Below are 7,720 nucleotides of genomic sequence, written 5' to 3' on the forward strand. Positions count from 1 at the left end.
GTTTTTCGAATTTTTGACCAAATTTGTGAATTTTTGTGATTTTTAGAAAGAGAATTGGAAGGAGAATAAGAATATGTGAATTTTGAGTGAAAAAATTGAAGGTTTGATGATGATTTTGATGAGAGAAGGTAGAGAAGATGGGGTTTTTAGAGTGAGAAAGAGGTGGGTAAAGAGGAGAGAGAAGATGAATATGGGTGAATGAGAGGTGGGAGATGAAAGAGGGTTAAAAAGATAAGGATGAAATCCTTTCTTTCTCCCCTTCTTTTTTTTTTACACGGCAGGGGAGGAGCGCCCGCTCCGAAGAAGAGGAGCGCCCGCTCCTGCCTTTTGAGGAACCTACTGCCTCCTTTTCGTCAGTAGGAGCGGGCGTGCAGGGTGTTAGGAGCGCCCGCTCCTACAATTTCTGAAGTTCCTGCCTTGTTTTGCGTATATAGGAGCGGGCGTGCACTCGGGTAGGAGCGCCCGCTCCTACGATTGCTGGAGTTCCTGCCTGCTTGCTGTTAGTAGGAGCGGGCGTGCACTCGGGTAGGAGCGCCCGCTCCTATCTGGAGTTTCCAAATTTACACTTCTTTTCTCCGAGCAAATTACCTACAACAAAACAAAACACTAAACAAAACATTCAAAATGTTAAGTGTTAGTTTAATCTCTTTCATCTCTCTCTCTCTCGTTTTTTTTTTTTTTTTTTTTTAATAATAAAAGCAAAAGTACTCGGGTTGCCTCCCGGGAGCGCTTCTTTAACGTCACTAGCTTGACGCCCTTCCGATCACATTAACCGGAGACATTGAATTCTTTGACCTTGGTGGAGTGAACCACACCTTTCTTGTCACCCTCATAATAAATCTTGAGGCGTTGACCATTCACTTTGAATGCTCCGGTGCTCTCACTCCAAACTTCAATTGAGCCATAGGGAAATACCTTTACAACTTGAAAAGGACCACTCCACCTTGATTTAAGCTTTCCGGGAAAAAGCTTTAACCTTGAGTTGTAGAGAAGAACCTTATCACCTTCCTTGAAGTCCCTCTTGATAATGTACTTGTCATGAAACTCCTTAGACTTTGCCTTGTAAGAGCTTGCATTATCGTATGCATTCATTCTCAATTCCTCTAGCTCATGCAAGTCTAGCATTCTTTTCTCTCCGGCACTTTTGAGGTCAAAATTCAAGGCTTTAATTGCCCATTGAGCCTTGTGCTCCAATTCCACGGGCAAATGGCAGGACTTCCCATAGACCAACTTGTAAGGAGTGGTCCCTATGGGTGTCTTAAAAGCCGTACGGTATGCCCATAAGGCATCATCGAGTTTTGCCGCCCAATCCTTCTTACTTCTAGCCACGGTCTTCTCAAGAATGAGCTTGATTTCTCTATTTGAAACCTCCGTTTGGCCGCTTGTCTGAGGATGATAGGACAAACCCACCTTATGGTGTACTCCGTACTTAACCAATAAAGCCTTGAATGTTCGATGAGCAAAATGAGACCCCCCATCACTTATCACAGCCCGTGGAACGCCAAATCTTGGGAATATGATCTTTTTAAACATCTTCATCACCACCTTGGAGTCATTCTTTGGTGATGCAAGAGCTTCCACCCATTTGGACACATAGTCCACCGCTACTAGAATGTAGAGATTACCGTAAGATGAAGGAAAGGGACCCATGAAGTCGATCCCCCAAACATCAAACACCTCCAATTCCAAAATCGGATTTTGAGGCATCTCATTTCTTTTTGATATGTTCCCGGTTCTTTGGCATTTGTCACAAGTCTTCACAAAGACCCATGCATCCTTGAATAGAGTAGGCCAAAATAACAAACATTGCAACACTTTTGCCGCCGTTTTGTTTGCTCCCATATGACCACCACATTGCAATGAGTGGCACATATGAAGCACACTTTGAATTTCATCGTCGGGAACACATCTTCTCAAGAGATCATCCACCCCTATCTTGTACAAAATAGGATCATCCCATATGTACTTTTTCGACTCATGCTTCAATTTTCTTCTTTGTTGAGGGGTGAACTCCGGTGGAATTGCCTCACAAGACAAGTAGTTCACTATATCGGCATACCAAGGCAATGACTTTGCTTGGATAGCATACAAAACATCATCTTTGAGCTCATCATTGATTGGAAGTTGATCAACATCTTCATCTCGGATTTTCAACCTTGACAAATGATCCGCTACCGAATTTTCCGTCCCCTTTTTGTCTTTAACCTCTATATCAAAATCTTGCAAAGCAAGCACCCATCTCATCAACCTAGGCTTTGAATGCTTCTTGGACATGAGATATTTGATTGCCGAATGGTCGGTGTAGACAATGGTTTTTGAACCCAAAAGGTAGGAACGGAACTTGTCAAAGGCGTAGATTACCGCAAGAAGCTCCTTTTCGGTCGTGGTGTAGTTCTTTTGTGCATCATTCAGTGTCTTGATTGCATAGTGGATCACGTGCACCCTCTTTTCTTTCTTTTGCCCCAACACGGCACCAACCGCCGTGTCACTTGCATCACACATTAGTTCAAAGGGGAGGCTCCAATCCGGAGCTTGCACTATTGGTGCCGAGATCAATGCATTCTTCAACCTACAAAATGCATCTAGACAAGCATCATCAAATACAAAATCACACTCCTTTTGAAGAAGTGTAGTAAGAGGTTTGGCTATTTTAGAGAAATTCTTGATAAAACGCCGATAGAAACCGGCATGTCCCAAGAAAGATCTCACCCCTTTCACATTAGTAGGGGGTGGGAGCTTCTCTATTACATCCACCTTAGCCCTATCAACCTCAATCCCCTCATGGGAGATCTTATGGCCAAGAACAATGCCTTCTTGAACCATAAAATGACATTTTTCCCAATTAAGGACAAGGTTGACCTCTTCACACTTTTTCAAACATCGCGTGAGATTAATTAAACAATCATCAAAAGAACTTCCCCCAACCGAGAAGTCATCCATAAAAACTTCCATTTCTTTTTCAATCATATCCGCAAAAATTGCCATCATACATCTTTGGAAGGTAGCGGGGGCATTGCATAAGCCAAATGGCATCCTACGGTAAGCATAGGTGCCATATGGACAAGTGAATGTTGTTTTCTCTTGGTCATCCGGGTGAATTGGGATTTGAAAGAACCCGGAATAACCATCAAGATAACAAAAATACTTGTGAGATGCTAGCCTTTCCAACATTTGATCAATAAAAGGCAATGGGAAGTGGTCTTTCTTGGTGGATGTGTTTAGCCTACGATAGTCTATACACATCCTCCAACCGGTAATAGTTCTAGTAGGGATGAGTTCACTTTTTTCATTTTTAATAACCGTCATCCCCCCCTTTTTAGGGACTACTTGCACCGGTGCCACCCATCTACTATTAGAAATAGGATAAATGATACCGGCGGCAAGTAGTTTAAGAACTTCCTTCTTGACCACTTCAAGCATTGGAGGATTAAGCTTTCTTTGTCTTTCAATTGATGGTTTAGCATCATCCTCCAATGAAATTCGATGCATACAAAGCGTTGGGCTTATACCTTTCAAATCATCCATTTTATATCCCAAAGCTTTGCGATGCATCCTTAATACATTCAACAATTTCGAGGTTTGAACCTCATCCAATGAAGCATTAACAATAACCGGAAAAGTAGAAGATGGACCAAGAAACTCATACCTCAAGTTGGATGGTAGAGGTTTTAGCTCTACACTTGGGCATTCCTTACCATCGTCGTTCATGAGTTGTTTCTTCATTTCTTCTTTTCCAATTACTAGGTTTGCTTCTTCCTTGTCCATGGGGGTGGAGTCAAGAATCTCCTCAATTGGCTCCATCTCCATGTCTTCATTGCAAGACCTATCTTTGCTTTCAAGTTCATACTCAAGAGAATCATTAGTGTTATGCAAATGTAATTGTATGGATTCATTAATAACATTCTCAACAATATCAATACTCATACAATCATCCATGTTGGAAGGACACTTCATAACTTGGTTCAATTTGAATTCCACTTTCTCTTTTCCAACAAGTAAAGACAATTTACCATGTTTCACATCAATAATGGCCCCCGCCGTGGCTAAGAAAGGCCTACCTAGAATTATGGGGACATTCAAGTCCTCATCCATATCAAGCACAATAAAATCCACCGGAATGTAAAGTTTGCCCACCCTAAGGGGGACATCCTCTAGTTTTCCCAAAGGCATCTTAACCGAACGATCGGCTAATTGAAGGGAAATGTTGGTGGGCTTTAACTCTCCTAGGCCAAGTCTTTTGCACATAGAAAGGGGCATCAAGCTTATGCTAGCGCCAAGATCACATAAAGCACGATCAATTACCATTTCACCAATAGCACATGGAATAGAAAAACTACCGGGATCTTTAAGCTTAGTGGGCAACTTATTTTGAATAATTGCACTACAATTTTCCGGCATATTAATCGTTTCCACAAAATCAACTTCTCTTTTATTACTCAAAATGTCTTTAAGAAATTTAGCATAAGTTGGCATTTGTTTAATAGCATCGGTGAATGGAATGTTAACATAAAGCTTCCTCAAGACTTCCAAAAACTTAGCAAATTGTTCATCAAGTCTAGACCCGGCAAACCTTCCCGGAAAAGGAAGCTTTGCCACATGTAGCGGGATTTCACTCTCTTTTTTTTCTTTCTCAACTTCTTTCTTTTTGTTTTTCTCTTCTTCTTCTTCTACTCTCAACTCTCCATGGGAATCACTCATTTCAATCACTCTTTCCTTTGACTTCTCGCCTTCTAAGTCATGTTGCATTCCCTTCCCTTGAACTTCCCCCAAGCTTTTTCCACTTCTAGTTACAATGGCATTGGCTTGCTCTCTAGGATCTAGACCTTGGCTAGGCAATGAGGTACTAGACTTGCCTTTAAGGGCACTAGCTATTTGGGCCATTTGATTTTCCAACATTTTATTGTGGGTTTGCATTTGCTTTAAGCTTTCCTCTAAGTCATTTGTCTTTTTAGTTTGGGAGTTCATGAATTGCTCCAACATGCTTTCTAGATTAGACTTAGGAGGAGGGGGAGCTTGAATTTGGAGTGGTGGTCGAGGGATAGGAGCTATGGTTGGTCTTACTCCTCCATTAAAACCGGGTGGGTTGTGAGTGGAAGAGTATTGGCCTTTTTGTTGGTATCTATTGTCATTTCTATAATTCCGTTGATTATTAGACACATAATTACCACTACCACTAGCTTGACCTTGACCACTACCTTGCCCTTGGTTTTGGCCACTTCTCCAACTAAAATTAGGGTGATGTTTCCATCCCTCGTTGTAGGTGTTGGAGTAGGGGTCAAACCTAGGATTAGCATTCACGTTATTGACTTGTTCCATGGAAGGGGAAAGGGAACATTGCTCATTCAACAAATAACAATCGGAAGACGCATGGTCTTCACCACCACATACATCACAAGACATCAATTGCATAGACACATTATCATTCGAAGAATTAGGTGCACGTGAGTTAGGGAGGGGGGAGATAGGAGGGGGAGAAGATTGCATTTGATCGAATTTAGAAGACAAGGCATCCAATTTTGAACTAAGCATGTTAATAGCATTTACCTCATACTTTCCCCCTCTCTTAGAGGTGCTTCTCTCATCGGGGCTCCAATCGGTGTAGTTTTGGACTACATCCTCTATGATCTTTAATGCCTCCGCGGGTGGTTTGTTCATGAGTGGCCCACCCGAAGCTCCATCTAAGAGTATGCGGTCCGATCTCAAGAGACCCCTATAGAATCCATGAAGCAAGAGCCAATCTTCCATCCCATGGTGGGGGCATTGTTGTTGATAGCTTTTGAATCTCTCCCAAGCATCGTAGAGAGACTCATCGGGCTCTTGTTGGAAGTTTGAAATCTTGGACCTCAACTCCGCCGTTTTCCCAAGAGGAATGAACCTCCCAAGGAATGCTGAAGTTACCTCATTCCAAGTTGTCAATGAATTCGGAGTCAACCTATCGAGCCAATCACTTGCACTTCCCGAAAGAGAAAATTTGAACATGCTTAGAAGAATGTACTCCGGAGTCACCCCATTTGCCTTCACGGTGCTACAATACCGTGTGAATTGCTTTAGATGCGCAATGGGGTCCTCATGCTTTGCCCCGGAGAATTGATGACCCTCAATCAAGGTGATAAGGGCGGGCCTTATCTCGAAATTATTTGCTTCGGTAGTGGGAGTAACAATCCCACTTGCTTCTTGATACGGAGGAGGAACACCAAATTCTCTCAAAGTCTTATTTGGAAGAGCCATCTCAAATTGGTGAAGAGGTGGAGAAGTTGGAGAATTTGTCCTTGGTGACTCTAGTGGAATGGTTTCTCCACTAGTCTCACTAGAACTAGATTGATCGGACTCAACTACCACTTGTGGCTCACTTGATGTGGCACCACTAGCTTTCGCCCTCTTTTCTCTTCGATTTGCCCTTACTACTTTTTCAAGCTCGAGATTCAACGGCACAAGAGGAAGTGTCCTATTGCTGCGTTTGGGCATAAACAAAGAAGACTAGAAGGGAGATTAGTAGGTTAGTCAAAGAAAACATAGAAAAATAAAGCTATACAAATGAACTAGTCTCACATATCTCATAAGTAACTCAATGCTTAACGCCATGTCCCCGGCAACGGCGCCATTTTGGTAGAGGGATATTCGGTCGTTGGACGATCACCCTAAAACCAACAATATTTCTACCTAAACCAACCTAAAACAAGTCTAGGGTAAGTAGAGGATCGTATCCACAGGGAATGGGTAAGTACACCGAGAGTATGAAACGGTTGCAATCTAGTTCGGTCACAAATTGGGTTTTGAATGGTAAGCTACTATATAAGAGAACGCTAGGGGAAACGGGATTCAACACCAACCAAAGCCAAGGAATCAATAACAGGGACAAATCATGAATACACATAGAGGATAGAAAAGGAACTTAACATTGCCTTCTTTCAAAGTCACAACATAAGTACTCCCTAGATTAAGCACTAACACGATAAGGATTAAGTCTCAAGGATAGGAAGTGGGTTTCTAGCTCGAGTTTGTCTCTCGATCGCTCCGAACTAGCATGAAGCTCGGATAATTGGGATTTCTCACCTAATTACCATACTAAAGCAACCTAGTCAATGAAACCAAACATCCAAAATCATGAAAGTAGCATAATCTAATTACACAAGAAAAGACTCACTACGAAGCCCCATCTTTCGATGTGAGAAAAGGGATGAACACATGGGCATAATGTGGCCAACAAAATACACATGCAATTATCAATTCAAGCATAAACAACTATCAATCCAAGGTAGCACATGAATAATTCCAAGTCAATTAACCATAGCTTGGTTGGGTCTTCACCCAACCCCTAACTAAGAGACTACTCACTAAACATGGTGGAAATTAATCTAGCAATTAAAGTAAGGGTTTTCATGAATTCAAATAAGCTAGGAAAGAGATGAAACAAGGATGGATTAAACATGCAAGAATAAATAAACAAGATTAAGGGAGAAATTATCAACTCAAAGAAATTAAAATTGAAAATTAAGAGCAAGAGATAGAGGAAAGAGATTACTTAAAATGCTTCAAAGTTGAGAAATTGTTGAATTCAAGAGAACAATCTTCAATTAATCTACTACAATGATTGAGTTGAGAAGTTCTAAGCTAATAAATGAGGGTTGAGAGAACTAAGGGTCTAAGAAAACTAAAAAGGAAAAGAAGATCCAGAAAACTGAAGCCAAGGGTCGTATTTATATGCCCAAAAGTTACATCG

The 7,720-nt window shown here is 41.6% G+C and overlaps 1 non-coding gene across 1 annotated transcript; it reads left to right on the top strand.

Annotated features, from left to right (window-relative positions):
- Positions 1-5,743: 5,743 nt before the first annotated feature.
- On the top strand, positions 5,744-5,850 carry LOC145612933 (small nucleolar RNA R71). Its single transcript, XR_014106837.1, has one exon. It is a non-coding gene; the product is annotated as a small nucleolar RNA R71 (small nucleolar RNA).
- Positions 5,851-7,720: the final 1,870 nt, after the last annotated feature.

This window comes from Chenopodium album, chromosome 24, assembly GCF_948465745.1.
Source record: "Chenopodium album chromosome 24, dcCheAlbu1.1, whole genome shotgun sequence".
NCBI lineage: Eukaryota > Viridiplantae > Streptophyta > Magnoliopsida > Caryophyllales > Amaranthaceae > Chenopodium > Chenopodium album.